Here is a 16,023-nt window from a genome sequence, read left to right as displayed (position 1 = left end):
TTTATTATATTTTTAAAACATTTTGAGTCCCTATTAATTGTACCTTCCAAGAATATATAAATATTAATATATACAATATCTTAAAATTCATGTACTTGAATTTTCTTAAATATTATAGTTTTAGAATTTAATTTTTCACATTTAAATATTTTAATTACAGATTTTTCATTAATGATCCATATTAAATATCTAAATACTAGCGAATATTTTGTTCAGTTTTATATAATAATAAATTTATTTTCCCCAAATAAGAAGAGAAGTCCTCATCCATTGAGCACACTTAAATATCGCAAAAAGTAATTGAATTGGAAATTCAATAACGTACAATACCTAATGTTACTTGAATCAAATCAGATAGATTAGTTGTTTCATTCAAAGCATGCCTCCATCTCATCACTTCTCTGAGCTCTGCTTTTCTTCATGGTTCACAAATGCTTCTCCAAATGTTCCATTTGATTTCTTACTTCTGATGGATTCACGTGATAGAAAACTGGCACTACCATCAGATCTCTCGCTTTCTTGCATCAGTGATCTTTGAGTTCTTCACGACACCATCTAGATGTGACATAACCTTTTGAGAAGACAATAACTGCGATTATTGATTCTTCGATCACATTCAAAAGTGTTTCTGAAATTTCATCTCCTCTATGAAAGTGTTGATTTTTTTGAACAGAGACTGCATAGAGATGGCTTATAAAGTTGTCACGTGTATCCTCACCTCTAAAACTAAGAAAAACATGATATTTTTGAGAAACTCGTAAGAAGAAGAAGTGATGATGAAGCCATTATTACACTCACACTTGAGGAAAGACTACTTAGAGAAGAGATAGTTTTGAACTCTGCGTATGTAAGTAATGCACAGAATTTTAAAATTATATAACCAAGACAGTGATAGCTTGCGTAATTCAATGAACCTTCCACGAAGTTTGTGCAAATTTTGAGTAATTTCTTCAAGGAGAAGGACTATGCCAAATTCCTTGAAAATTTCTTTGTGTACAAAAAGCTGATTCACTATTCAATCACACTTTAATTTTTTGACTTTTTGACTGAAGAAGGACCCATGTCTCCTGCTCTATTATTAACGTACGCTTTTATGTATTTATTAAAATAATAAAAAAATGAGTGCATATCCCAGTTCCCGGAGGTGCACTCTTGTTGACTTAAAAGTCTCTGAGTTTTAAGAGGAGAAAATTTCCAAACAATAGATAAATTGGCAAAATCTTTCATCATCTTCGAGGAAGTTGGCTACTAGTTAAATGTAAAGAAAATATCTTCTGCATTGTTAATTTCTAAAATTTAACATATGAAAATAAAATTTCTTTCTCCATTAAATTGAACTTCATTAACAATTTAATAATATTGAGGTATGAAAATTAACATGTATACACGAAGTAAAAAAAAAAAAAAAAATGATTAGAGAAACAGGCTCAAAAACATGTTCAAAAGAATCAATTATGTAACCAAATATTTTATATAATTTTTTTTTCATTTTCTCTTTATTCCATTTCCTCCAAGGTAGGTTCCTTTGTAAAAAGATGATTAAATAGTTAAATGACACTTAAATTTTTGACTTTTGATAAAAAAAAAAAAAAAAAAATCAGATGTCTCATGCTTTATTAATTGGCACCGAAAGCTTAGTGTACTTGCTGCCTGCCTACTTTGATGAACCTTCTGAGGAGTTTAAATATAATTATTTGTTTAACTGTGCATGATGAGAGTTAAGAAATGTTACAAGACAAATAGTAAATTTGGGTTTATTCTTAACAAAGCTATGGTGTGGTAGCTGGAGAGTTAAGCTTACTGTAGTAGCTTATATAATGCCATCAAATACTTATTCTTTTAGAGGAAAAAAAATATTAAAAAAAATGATAGAAGATGCATAAATTACAAGAAATCAATTTCGATTCTTTAATCCACAAAGAAATTTTCTTCACAAAATCTTTTAACATTCAAAAGTCTTATTTTCTTCCAATTGGTGAGAAGGAACTAAGAATGATTTTCAAAATTATATACTAAGTATATTAATTGTAAATTAAAATGACTATGTTATAGATTTTAATAATTTTTACTTGCATGAACAGAAAATATGATTCCTTGTTCCTCTGTTATGTACAAAAGTCTTTCATTGAACCTTCCAAGAAGTTTTGTAACTTGTTGACTTAAAAGTCTTCTACGTCTTTAAGGATAGATTGGCAAAATTTCATCATCTTCCAGGAAGTTGGCTACTAATTAATGAAAAGAAAAATTTCTCCATAGTTTAATTTGTAAATATTTTACATATGAAATGAAAATCTCTTTCTCCATTAAATGAACCTCATTACCAATTTAATAAATATTGAGGTATTAAAATAACAAAGTAAACTAGAGTTTAAAAAAAAAAACCCAAAATTTTGATTAGAGAAAAAGGGCTAAAAAAACACACTAGAAGAATCAATATATAATAAAATATGGAGGTTCAGCAAAACAAAATAAAGATTAAAGACTTCAAAAATTTCATTAGAAGTTATGCAAATATTCAATCAATGTCTCTCATTTGGACTCTAAATTCTTCTATGAAAAGATGTTCCTTGAAGCTTCTCTGTGCACACAGAAAGGTGACTTTAAGATAATGCTATACACATCCTAATTTTGTCATAAATTTCTTATTTCAAATAATTTTGAACGAAATAGGAAGCAACAAGAACAAAAATAATAATAGTAATACAAAACAAACAGTAAACAAAGAAAATAATACGCGCGATTTACCCTGGTTCACCCAATATGGGCTACGTCCAGCTGAGTCAATATTTTCATATGCCTACCTCTCTCGTTTACAATGAATGAATTGTTCTCACACACATAACAAGAGAAAGTGATGTTTTTATATACTAGGTTTAAGAGATTAAACTAGTTTTACAAGGATTCTTATTCCTAAGACCCACCCAAAAAGGAATTAATAACTTAAAGGAAATCCTAAAGGGTTATACATGGAAAAGCCCAAAAACTGCCTACGGGCTCGGGGCGCTGCCCCCGCGACCCCCGCCCGCTCCGGGAGTGGGGCACCGCCCGTGACTGGGTCAGCGGGACCCCCGAGTGCGTCCCGTTACCCATTAATGCTGAAGTAGTCGACAACTCCAACAAATTTTACCTATCATATACTTATGCATTATAGCTTCACTTACCATGGGCCGAAAACCGACACTCTTTGCACCATTTAGTGCTCTATACTGAGACAAAATTAATGAATGATAATCCAATTTCCTCAAAGGTTTCTAAAGTCCTTTCACACACTAAAGTCTCATTTCAAGTGATGTGGAAAGTCCTTGTTCCACACAAATATTTTTTTTCCAGGAATTAAGTTGGATGCCTATTTCCATCTACAAAAGAGAGGAATTAAGATTGTAAAGATGAATGACTCTCTCTGTAGCTAGTATACTCGTAAAATAAATAGTAAAACTCACTATATATATATATATTATAATATATATATATATATATATATATAGAATATAATATATTATATATATATATATATAATATAATATATATATATATTACGAAAATATACATGTAGATGAGTATAAAATAATAGCCTCAATTTTTCTTTATATACAAACTAACATAGTGTAAATAAATTTCTCAAGAAGCTCGACAGTGTTGCTCGACCCTTCCGCACTGACATTCCAAGCGACCGCATCTCATTACTACCTGCAAAAATATTGAAAACAACGGGGTGAGCACTAATTGCTCAGTAAGTAAACCCGCTAGCACCTTTATCTCCGTTGCTCAATTGAATTCTCCTTACATCACACTTCCTCTTCTTCTATTCTTTTCTATCCTTCTCTATGTTCTTTCTCATTCTTTTTCTGTTTATCTGTCTTTTCGTTCTCTATTCTTTTTCTGTTCTATTCTCTGTTCTTTCTCTATTCTATTTCTCACTTACTAACATGTAAGCACAATTGGAGAAACTAATTCTGAATAATATGAATGACATGATGCATGTGCATAAATGCATAAAGAACGCAATTCTTTTCGGTTTTCTGTTTCTTCTTTCTTTCTTTATGTTCTTTCTTTCTGTTTCTATTATTTCTTTTTCTTTATGTTCTTTCTTTTGTGTTCTACTCTTTCTTTCGTTTATTCTTTCTTTCTTTCTATTTCGTTCTTTTCTTCTCTGTTCGATTCTTCTTTCTTTCTGTGTTCTACTCTTTCTTCTTTCTTTCTATCTCTTTTTAGGCTGATCGAACTCGACTGAGGCATGGATTCGGAACCCTGGCCATGTGAGTGATACAATCCTCTCTACATGCACTTCTATCGGACTGTACAACTCTTCTTTCTGATTGAGGCCGCTACTAAAGGCGGCGTGCATGTAGGTAAATTCTGTTGGTACAGTTCTCAATCCACATACACTTCTAACGAACTGTACACTTACTTCTTTCTGATTCTGAGGCCGCTCACTGAAGGCAGCATGTATGTGGGAACTATTCTCTGTCACTCACAGGTTCCCTATCGCAAAACCTTCTCTTCTTTATTTTTTACAATTAATTCTTTCTTTCTTTTCTTTATTCTTTACTATTTCTCTCCATGGGTGTGCATGGAACTATGCTCATTCTGCGTATTCTTTCTAAATGCAAATGTGAGAATGTGAGAATGCATTATGGCATATAAAATATCATTAGAAAACTAGTATTTTATCCAACAACATTCCCTACTGAAATCAATCATAGATTATTAGACTACAAAATATTGAGGTAGTTATTTTGCACAGGTCATATCAAGAAGGATATCTCAAGTTACACACATCGGATTGCTACGATCTTGGTCTCTTTTAAAGCGTAGAGACAGGGCTACAACTTTCATGTTTAAGTCTCAACCCAGTTCAATCGGTAGATGTCAAAAATCACTCAAAGGTCACGGCTGTGACAGGGAGCCATGGTAACATGTTTTCTCTTAGGATTTTCATCAAATAAATGCATGCATACTCAAACTCTATGGCTACACTTCTACTCTTTCTCAAGCCACAATTTTGGGCAAAACTCCATTAAACACTAAACCTGGCAAGGAAACTACACATTATAAAGTTACTCAGACTCTTTCTAAATTCAACCAAACTTCCATCAATCACCATATAGGCAAAGTCTACATTCTCAGGCTGAATTTAATTTTCACAAGTATACTCTCATCAAACTTCTCAAAAACATAAGCACATACATACATGTACAAATCTCTACAAACTACTAAATCAAACTTAGGGTTAGATTATTTACCTTGATCTGGGTATTCCACACTAGAAACTCCTCTTTGGGTAGATCCCTCTTCTTCTTAAACCTAGCATAAACATAAGAATTCAACACTTTAAAATTAATTCACATCATATTACAATAACTTACCTTTGGAGCTTAGGATTGAAAATCTACCAAAATAACCAAAAAATCCTCTCAATTGCCTTGGAAATTTGATGAAGAAATGAGAGAATTTGGAGATGAAAGTGGCGTGTGAGGGAGTAGAGAGATAGAGTTTTCAAGAATGAACTCCAAATATCTCATTTATTACTTATACTTTCCCATTTTGCCTTGTACTTTCTATTAAAATTCCATCTATGTCCCTAATCAATTACAATATGCCTCATTTTTATTAACTCTCCAGAAATTCTATCTCTTTTCATCCCCACTTTTCAACTAATTAAGTGAAAAGACCATTTTACCCCTAATAAAATTTTAAGGCATTTTCTTCACACTTGTTCAAGATACCTTTAACAAAATTCAACTAAGGGTATTAGAGAATACATAAAGCTACGTATCGCGATGTAGGCCTTACAAAAAGATACAAAATTTTGTAGCAACTTTTCACAAGATCTTTTTTAAATCCAAGATACAAAGAAGATGATAGGGTTAAAACATCAAATGAATTGTAATGGAATAGAAGTAGGTTAAATCGCATATCGAGTGGGTTTAGGATAGTAGTGACAACAATTGGATCCATTTTTATTATAGCTTTGAGGGATATATCATGAACATACACATTTTATTTGTTTATATTACCTATTTTGCAACCAGTAATCACCAACCCTACTTTTTATGTAAACAGTGCACAAAATTTTAAATTATAAACCAAGACAGCGATGTGCTTGTGTAATTCATGAGCCTTTCACGAAAAGTTTGGGGCAAATTTCAAGTAATTTCTTCAGGAGAAGAATATGCCAAATTCCTTGAAGTTTCTTTACTTCTTTACTTGATTGAAAAAGGGGGATCACTGTCTCTTGCTGTATTATTATATACAATTTCATGTAGTTATTAAATAAAAAAAATTGAGTGGAATCCCATTTTCTCGAGGTCGCTCATGTTGACTTAGAATGAGAGAAATGTCGAACAATTAATAGATTGATGGACAAAACCTTCATCGTCTTCGAGAAATTAGCTATTACGTAAAAATCTCTACTATAGTCATATATTGGGATCAAACTAATTTATTACTATAAAGGAGTTTAAACTTATAGAGGTATGTTAAAAAAACACATTTTTAGTTTCTATATTTATAATTCATGTTTTAGTAGATAATTTAGAACTTCAATTAATTAGTTTTAGGTAGCATTACGGATTTTATTTATTTTTAATCTTCACTGTTCTATTTTATAATTTATGTTTGGTAGGTATTAGATTCTATTTACTTTAATATACTTATTCTCTATTTTTAAAATTCAATGTTTGGTAGTACCAGGATTTCAATTCATGTTTTAGTATTAGTAAGATTTCAATTCCATGTTTTAGTAGTTAGTATAGAATTTCCTTAATTTACTTATCCTAGTAGAATTATGATTAGCCTTACTAAATGGGGTATGTTATGGTTCAATGATTCAACAAGTTTTCCAATAAAATCGTCCACCAATTCAAGTGTACCGTTCTTCTTCCTCTACCAAATCAATCATCACACCAAAGTATCATACACGAACTCAAGTGATGAAAGTTATTCGTGTTGAATTGTGCAACAATGGAAGAATCAAACCCAGTTGGAAGCAGAAGAGCTTGTTGAAGTGGTAGAAGATACTCATGGTCTTAAGGTCCACAAGCACAATTCTAAAACACTCAAGGATCATCTGACCTCCTTAGAAGAAGGATGTTGAACTCCAAACACAAACATTCAAAAGTGGTAAGTACCCAGTCAATGGAATCGGCTCTCTATGGGGTTTGTATTGCCTCAGAGCAGTCACTATGAATGGTGAATTGTTAAAAGAGAAGGGAATATTTTCTAAGGAAATCTATCCGCAAGTACCTGTTTGGATTTTCAAATGGATGGTTGGAAAGTTCAAGCACTGACATGCAATTAGTCCTTTCGTCGTTTTATGGAAAGTGGTCATTAATTGGAGAAAATTGAAGCTAGTTGCCATCAATAAGAGAGGAATTTAGACAAATGGGCTTGGAAAGACCATTTAAATATGGATGAAACTTGGCTTTATGTGAATGCCAGCAGATAACTCTGCTTGCAACAAAGCAGTGGAGCGGCCGAAAACCAGAACAAAGAGGGATTACAATGTTAATTTGTGGTAATGGCCAATGACTCTGACAAATTCCGCTTTGGGTCATCAGGAGTTCTTAATCAAGATGCGTTTAATAATGTGAACCGTGCTAACTTAATGTGCAAGTATCGAGCGAATTCAAATGGCATGGATGACATCTTGTTTTTATGGCATGGCTTAATGGTGTGATAGCCGTTTGATAGATTTTTTTTGTTTTTTTTTTTGATGTCTTGCGTATATTGGATAATGGTCCGCACATGGCAAAAAGAGAATCTCCCCCCACTTCATACACAACTGTTATGTTCCTACCACCAGCTAGCACTTGCCAAAATCAACCATGTGTGCAGGCATATTAGAAATTTCAAGGTATTAGCGGTAGCTCTTTAATCGCGTACTTTTGAAACGGATAGAAGATCATGTATTGGAAACCAGAAAAGATAAGTATCCTTGATGAATGTAAATCAGTTGCTACATGGTCAATTGATATGAAGCCACAGACAATTATCACATTGTGGTAAGCATTGCAAAATTAGGACCTCGATGTCATGAATTGCAAGTTACAAATGCAGTGAATGAAGAGAATAGAAACAGTCATTGCAGAATGAGTGATCAAATTCGACAATTCATACACTAATCGAATGGATATATTATTCCTCGATCATCCAAAGAGCAACAAGTTCGTATATGCTTTAATTGAAGAAGAAAGCCTTGATTGCAATTAGACAAGAAGAGAAAGGAAATAAATCCTGAGGATGATAGTATGAAAATCAAAAAGTTCCGTGCATGAAGCTCTAAAGAGGCTTAAGAAAGCTAGAAATATTTTGGCTTCAAAAGAAGGTGTCCGGACTAGCGAGGTATTATATTCCCGTAAGTTAGAAGAGGTGGTAACAACTCTCAAGCATAAATCATTGTCCCAAAACAACTTTAGATAAATATTTTTATTTCATCATAAACCCTTTAGGTAACATCGCATATATTTTTGCAATATACAAATAATTATTTACTATGTGGAGGCACTTTACATAAGACGGGAATTAAAAAAATTATAACTTATTAAATGTAGAGTTTATTCGTATTTATAACTATCCTAAATTGGGGAAGAGAATGTTTTATGACTATGTAGAGTTTATTCCTATATAGAGTATCAATATAAAAGAGGTGCTAATGTCATAAATGAAAAGAAAAATATCTTCTCAAATGTTTAATTTTGTAAATTTTTTACATTGAAAAGGAAAAATTCTATTTCTCCATTAAATTGAACCTCATAATTTGTAAGAAACGTTCAAGTAATGTGAATGAATGATAATCTCATTTGTCAAAGGTTATTAAAGTCCTTTCAACAATAAAGTCTCATTTAAACTCTTCAAGAGTTTCGGACAGGTTTCTTTCACAAGTCTTTTCACACAAATAAGTCTTTTAGTTTATTTCCAGGAAGTTAATTGGATGTCGATTTCATCTACAAAAAGACGGAATTAAGATTGCAAAAGATACAAAATTTTGTTCCCACCTTTCCAAGATCTTTTTAAATCTAGCTCAAAGAATATGATAGGGGTTAAAACATCAAAAATGACTTAGTAATGGTATAAAATTAGGTTAAACTGCATACGAGTGGGTTAGGATAGTATGTACAAAATTTGGATCCCATTTATTTAGAGCATTTACTGGCTTTTAACGATAATCTCATGCACATACACAGTGTTAATAACTAGTAACCTGTCCCAATCCATGGGCTCGGGCCCAGAACAGAATTGATAATTATTATTACAATAATCAATAAAACTGGGTAATTGCCATGTATTACACGACATGATAAAGTAATGTTATTATTACATAAACCATGTAACATTATGGACATAACGAAATAAAGATTAAAGGTTAGATGTCTTTCCGCTTAGAGGTTGAATATATAAATGAATCTTTTGAGTCCAAATGATATCTTTGAGTTCCACGAGAAAAAAATAGCGAATTCATTTTCAATTAGGACTTAAACTAGAGAAATCGGTACTTAGTAACACTATCCTGGTGGGAACGATACTCTACTTATCACTTTATTACTTTTTGCGACTAGTGCACTTGCTATATTTGCATGTTTGTCAAAAATATGCATCAGTAAACTCTTTTGATTATATTGGATTTAAGTGGATCGTTAGATTATATTCTCGTGGTTTTTTTATCTCTTCACATTAAAGAGGTTTTTCCACGTAACAATTTTCTTGTGTTTCCTTGTGAATTGAATGTTATTTTCTTATGTTTTCACTAGTTGATTGGCAAACAGTGGCGGAGCGAGGGCCCCCCCGGGGCAAAAATCCTGGGTCCGCCACTGTTTGGAGGAGCCTCCAACGTGCGTTTGTATCTCTTAACTCATGTTTAATATTTCTGCAGATTCTTGTTATGATAAAATTGTAAAATTATACCTTTGATCTTGGCTCATGTAAACGATCCTGTTATATTATTTTTTTGTTTCCGCTGCGTATACGGGACCGTTTACTAACATTATGTACATGAAAATCCCACCGACCAGGTTTATTAATAATCAATTTATGGTTTACATATATATTTGGCACCAGTCAAAAGGTAAATTTTACAATAATGTGGCTTCACAGCAAATGAGATCTCCAGGAGGAATTAGTAATCTCATGTTAAAATTCTACTGTCTAAAAGGCACTTGTATTAGAACTCGAAGTCATCATTTAATCGTTCCATTGATCTAACTAAAAATTAGTTAATAAAACCTGCCAAAATATCTTCGTGACGTCCCGATATTTGCAATTTACGAGCTTCCCCTTTTTTCGATAAGTAAATGCAATAGCAATCTGGCAACAAAATTAGATAGATAGTGTCACATTTAGGCATATTGTAAGTTTTTGTCACATTAGGAAAGCTAACTTGGAGCTGCGCCTAAAAGAATTTTACTTTCTTCACATTGCATGATGAAGAAACCTGTTGAGCAACTGTTCTGAACGGAAATATAACTTTATTCACAATTGCTAACTATTTTTCAGGTTTTCACAAAGTTTTAACTCTGATAAAGACAATGGCAAGAAATAACAAATTTAACATATGTTGAAGGAAGTCAAATGGGAACAAAAGTTAACCGCTTAAATGAATTACACCACATACCACCATCTGCTCTCTTTCAATATGGCTTCAGATTTTTTTTACATATTCCATAATGATTCCATAACTTATTTTATATATATATATATAGTAGATATATTATTAATATATATTATATATATTTGAGATTGTGATCATGTTCCATTCACAGGCCTTGCACATAAGGAGGCCTGTTAGAACTTAAACACTATTCCAAGGCTCTACCTCTTAATTTTATTGACAGAAACTGAATATTTATCAAGAACAAAATGAGAATAATTATTTTCTTGTAGTCTAGACATAGTAAAGGCCATCAGCATCCTGGCATAGGATTTATAGTTCAAGATAGTTGGAAACCTCATTATTCCAACATCTTTTCTGCATAACACGATTTCTCTGTAGTGTCTCTGGTGTTATCATTTGCTCGGCAAAATAGCGACGGAGCTGAAACAGGACAAAATGTAAATTTTTATTACAAAACTGATGCACAAGACAAAGATGATGAACTAATCAAGAATAAAAGCCTCGAATCCTGTAAGCTCAATAAAGAGATGGAGAGAGGGAGAGAGAGAGAATAATACTAATAACCATGCATATAATAGTGTACACATATGAAATGAACAAGAAAAAGCATTTCTTGATGGCTTGAAAGCATAAATTGAAATGCACAAAGGTAAGTTTCAGCAACGACACAGCAACAGTTGCCAGAAACCAATTTTTGAGGAAAAGAAAAGACCAGTAGAGAGGCTAGTGCCCCTCAAGCAAACATCTAAAACATGTTTTGAATGAAAAATAAAAGTTGTATTCAGCACAAGAAAATTAATCATGTGCAATAGAAGACAGCCAATAACAGAATTCTTAAGCTATCAAACAATTTTTACTAAACTCATAACCAAAAAATAAAAAAAAAAAAAAAAAAAAAAAAAAAAAAAAAAAAAAAAAAAAAAAAAAAGGGGTAAAATCCAGGAACCTGGTCACATAGCGGCTCTAGTCGCAGACGCTCCTCTGAAATTTCTCTTATTGTCTTCTTTTGGGCAATTTGGTTCAAACTTGAACGTGATGAAGTGCTGTCTCCAAACGCCTGCAAGTGTAGATGCAACATCAACCTAAGAGTCAACATAAAAAAATACTCACAAACATATAACTGCAAACATTTCAGCTAACTGAGACAAAGAATATCTTACACTCGTGCAGCCTTTCCAGTCACATTTTGCACGACAACACACCCATATAGCTGTGACTTTGAGCACACAGAAATTGCCAAAATAAATAAATAAAATAACAGAGAGGTAAGTGGGGATCTGTTAAGAACAGAAAAGAAGAAATTATAAAGAAGGGAGGTATAGGTAGCATACCCATCAGGGCTGATGTAAACAGACAAGGTTTTTTCCTCTGAATCACAACCATTGCACTAGTATACAAAGAACAATGAAAAACAACAAAACCAACATTATTGTTAATCCATAAGATTGGATAAGGAATGAAACATGAAGATTCGAAAGCATATCTACATCAAGAAATTAAATCAAGTTCAAGTCTACCGGCGGCTTCATGGAACCAACACATCACAGTAAGTCATCCTCACGAATTTGTAGTAAAGCAACTCAAATTTGGTTAGCCTCTCTCAGTTTCTTAAATTGATATTTGTTTTTTTTAAGACCTCAAAAAAATGTCCATAACTCATGTGCATAAACCATGACATTCAAGGAACACAAAGACAACAAAACAAAACCCGATTCCCATAAATTGAACTCAAAGAACACAACCTACAGCTGGACAAAGCAAACTATACTGACCAGGGACACATTTCTCCATATCCATCCCCAGCCCCTTCAACTTAATCGTCAAAACATCAAACGGACGCAAACCCAAACGCCGATTACCTATATCCTCAGAAAGAACCACAAAACAAACAAAAACATTAGTTTCACAGACACTCTTTAAGTGTACTCAAAAACATAAAAAATTAATCCATTCTCTATCCTCAAAGAGATATTAATTTTACAAATACCCTTTAAATGAATATATAGACTAAATACAAAAGCACGTAAAACAAACAAACCTGGGGCTGAGGAGAAGTCATTGGTTTTGGTTTTGGGTTTGGGAGTCAAAGGATGATGATTATTACTACTATTATCAATAGATTTTAAAGCCAAAGCAGGAAGAAGGTGTGAAGAGGATTGTAAGAGGCGTGTATTAGAAGGAAAGAGGAGTGTAAGAAGGGGTGCTCTCGAGGTTCAGCGAGAGCCCATGAAGAATGAGAGTCTGTGTTGAAGAAGAAAAAGCATTCTTAGTGTTTGAAACAAATGTGTGAACTAATTGAGGGGTTTGTTTGGTGGGTTTTCAAAAGGGTTTAGAACTTTAGACATGGCTCAGTCTGGCATGGGAGCTCAACTGAAACGCTGAAGACAAAGAAAGGAGTAATATTTTTTCCTTCAATATCTTTTATGGATTTTGAGTTTTATTTTTTATATTTAAAAAAAAAAATCAAATGACATTTGAACTTGAATTCAAAAATGAAAAAAATAATAATTATCGAATATTAAGTGTACCCGTAAATTTTATTGATAAATATAGAATTGATAAATTAACCAAAATTTTATTTTGTCAAAATAAAAAATAGAATAAAAACTATGAAATTTTATCATCTCCACAATCAATAAACCTTTCCAAATAGCATTTGTTCATCTTAAATATATCAATTTTTTTATTTTCATTTGAAATCTTGTGTTAAAAATTTTGATTTAAAAGAAGCGCTTTTGTTTTAAGATAAAAAAATATATATAATAAAAGAAAGAGAATAAATTCAGGGCAAAGAAAAAGGAAAACGTAAGCAAGCACGTTTTGTGCGATTTTCTAAGGATAAAAATAAAACATAAAACATAAAATTTGTAAACGAACGGGGCCTCATAAAATTTGTGCTTTTTATTTTCTTTTTTCTTTAGAGAATACATAATATGATAAAAAAATGTTAAAAATGAAAAATGTTCGGTATGTATGTGTGAAAACAGTATTTAAAAATACGAAAAGTAAAAATACATTCAGCATGTTTATATGAAAATCCAAAAAAAAAAAAATACAAAATATACTACCTACACACCTGATAAAACATTTTTAAATTACTACTTATTTTATTTGTCTAGAAAAACTTATCTTAAATATGCTAATAGTTACTTCCCAATCATAATTCTGTGTCCAAAATTTTAATTTGAAAAAAAAATAGTATTTGAAGAGAGAGGAGAAAATATAAAAGAAGAATAAGATTATATTAATTGTTTATTATATAAATGAGGTAGGTTCACATGCTTTCCCTCCCCTTGTTTTTCTCTTAGGTTGTGTTTAGTTGGAAGTTATCTCTCATTACTCTGAAATAATGTCATCTTATATTATTAGATTACCATGTTTGGTTGTCAAATAATATAAGATTTCGATAATCTTCCAAAACCAATAATAATTACTGTTGGTAATATATGTGGTAATCTAATTACCTCAATCTTCTTAAGTATCTTAAGATTATTTGGCAATATAAATTTTGTTACAATTTTACCCCTTATTAATAAAATTTTTGGACAGTAATATCCTTGTATTTAGAACAAATTGCAAGTCACTTAAAACAAATTGCAGGTCACCCAAAACCACCACCGCCCGCCAGCAACCATCGCCATTGCCATCAACAGCCACCACTAGACGACGAGGCCAGAACGATACACAACTAGCCAGATCTAGTCGGTCGTGTGCCGATCTGGCCAGAAACAGCCAAATCGACCATGGATTTGGCTACAAACGGCCAGAGATCTGGCTGGCATCAACGGCCAGATTCTAGTTGTAGATCTGGCTGGAAATGGCCATATCAGCGCAAGATTGCCAAATCCAGTCGGTTGCGCCGTTCTGACGACTGTCGGCAGTGGCTTAGGGTGTATGGGGTGATTTTGTCAAAAATTAAACTTTTATGTAATTGGGAAGTTTGGGCAAAAGCTCAAATATAGGGAATCAAAAGAAATGATTCAAAAAATAATAATAATAAAATATTATATTAATATTTAAAAACGGGGGGCAATTTAGTTATCTATATAATATACCCACCAATTTATTCCTCCAAACCAAACATATCAATATAACATACTCACCAATTTATTCCAATCTAATTAGACTTGGCAAAACGAGTGAGTCGGGTGGGTACAGGCCAAAACGAACTAATTTTATTCGGGTCACATATTTTGGACCCGTACCCTACCATATGTGGGTACGGGTCGACCCGTGGATAACCGTTTTTTCTCACTACACCTCCACAATTTCTATTGTTTTCATTTTTTGCAGTTAGATACGCGTCATCAACTCACTCTGTTTAGTTCCTAATTATGGAAAGGTTTGACTCTGGTTTAACCTTCAAATTTTTGGAGGGTTGTGTTATACAGAAAGCTTGCAGATTTCTTAAATCAGGACCGTTGAATCACCTAAACAGAAGCATTACACGAATTACGAACTTAATCGAACGGTTGGGGTCCTTGGGGATGCATCAGGGAGTTGGATTGACCGTTGTTTTTTTTTTTTTTTTAAAAAAAGGCTAACAATCTTCGTTTGTATGTTAATTTAATGTGTTTGTTGTACTTGATTTCATTTCTTCGCCATAGCTATTTTCTCCAAGGTGATGACAGCACAAGAATTTTGACCTTGAATTACGTCTAATTGCTCCAAATCACTTCTTCTTGGGAAGATTAAAGTAATATTTTTATTTCTTCCTTTTGTTATTTTAAAAGTATTTTATGTTTCTATAAACAGACCCTACGAGATTTTATAAGAGATTTACAGATCGAGGCGAGGGTGATATTGTCAAAATATATACTATTCAATGCACACCGAAATTGGAAGAAAAGAAATTGTAATGCAAGGTTTCGTTGATGCAATGATGATCGCTTGATTAGCATATGCGATAGTTGAAGGTTGAGGGCCTACCGTCTGATTCAAAGAATATATTGAAACAGTAAGAAATGAGTGAGCGTCAGGTTGGCAAAGGAAAGAATATACTTGGTAACCAAACATTGATCACTGAAGAATTGTAGGTTTTAGGTAGAGCATTGTTGTTGGCTAGCTTGCCTTTTTTTGAAGTGGGATATTTTTTTTTGTTTCAAAATACAAGTACTCGTAGATATACCTAGACCTAGGCATTTGGGTCGGTCCTAAAAAACCGGCTCAAAAAATCGGTCCTCACAAGGACCGATCCTACGAGGCTTGGTCCCAAACCCGAACTAGGCCCATGGAGGAGGGACCAGTCCCTAGATCGGGCCCTCCTCCAAGGTCCGGGCCTGGGACCAATCCCAAGCCCGAGCCCAAACCCTTTTGCATTTTTTCAAAAAAGTCCTCTAAAAAATATCTAAAAACGCCCTATAATTTTAAAATTGACAAAAATATTGACGGTTAAATTGATATTTTACAAAATT

At 32.8% G+C, this 16,023-nt stretch overlaps 1 pseudogene; it reads right to left on the bottom strand.

Moving 5' to 3' along the window:
- Positions 1-12,668, bottom strand: part of LOC116138632 — a 38,522-nt pseudogene extending 25,854 nt beyond the window's left edge.
- Positions 12,669-16,023: the final 3,355 nt, after the last annotated feature.

This window comes from Pistacia vera, unplaced genomic scaffold (genome assembly GCF_008641045.1).
Source record: "Pistacia vera cultivar Batoury unplaced genomic scaffold, PisVer_v2 Contig342, whole genome shotgun sequence".
NCBI classification, from domain to species: Eukaryota; Viridiplantae; Streptophyta; class Magnoliopsida; order Sapindales; family Anacardiaceae; genus Pistacia; species Pistacia vera.
This window is presented reverse-complemented; position numbering and strand designations above follow the sequence as displayed.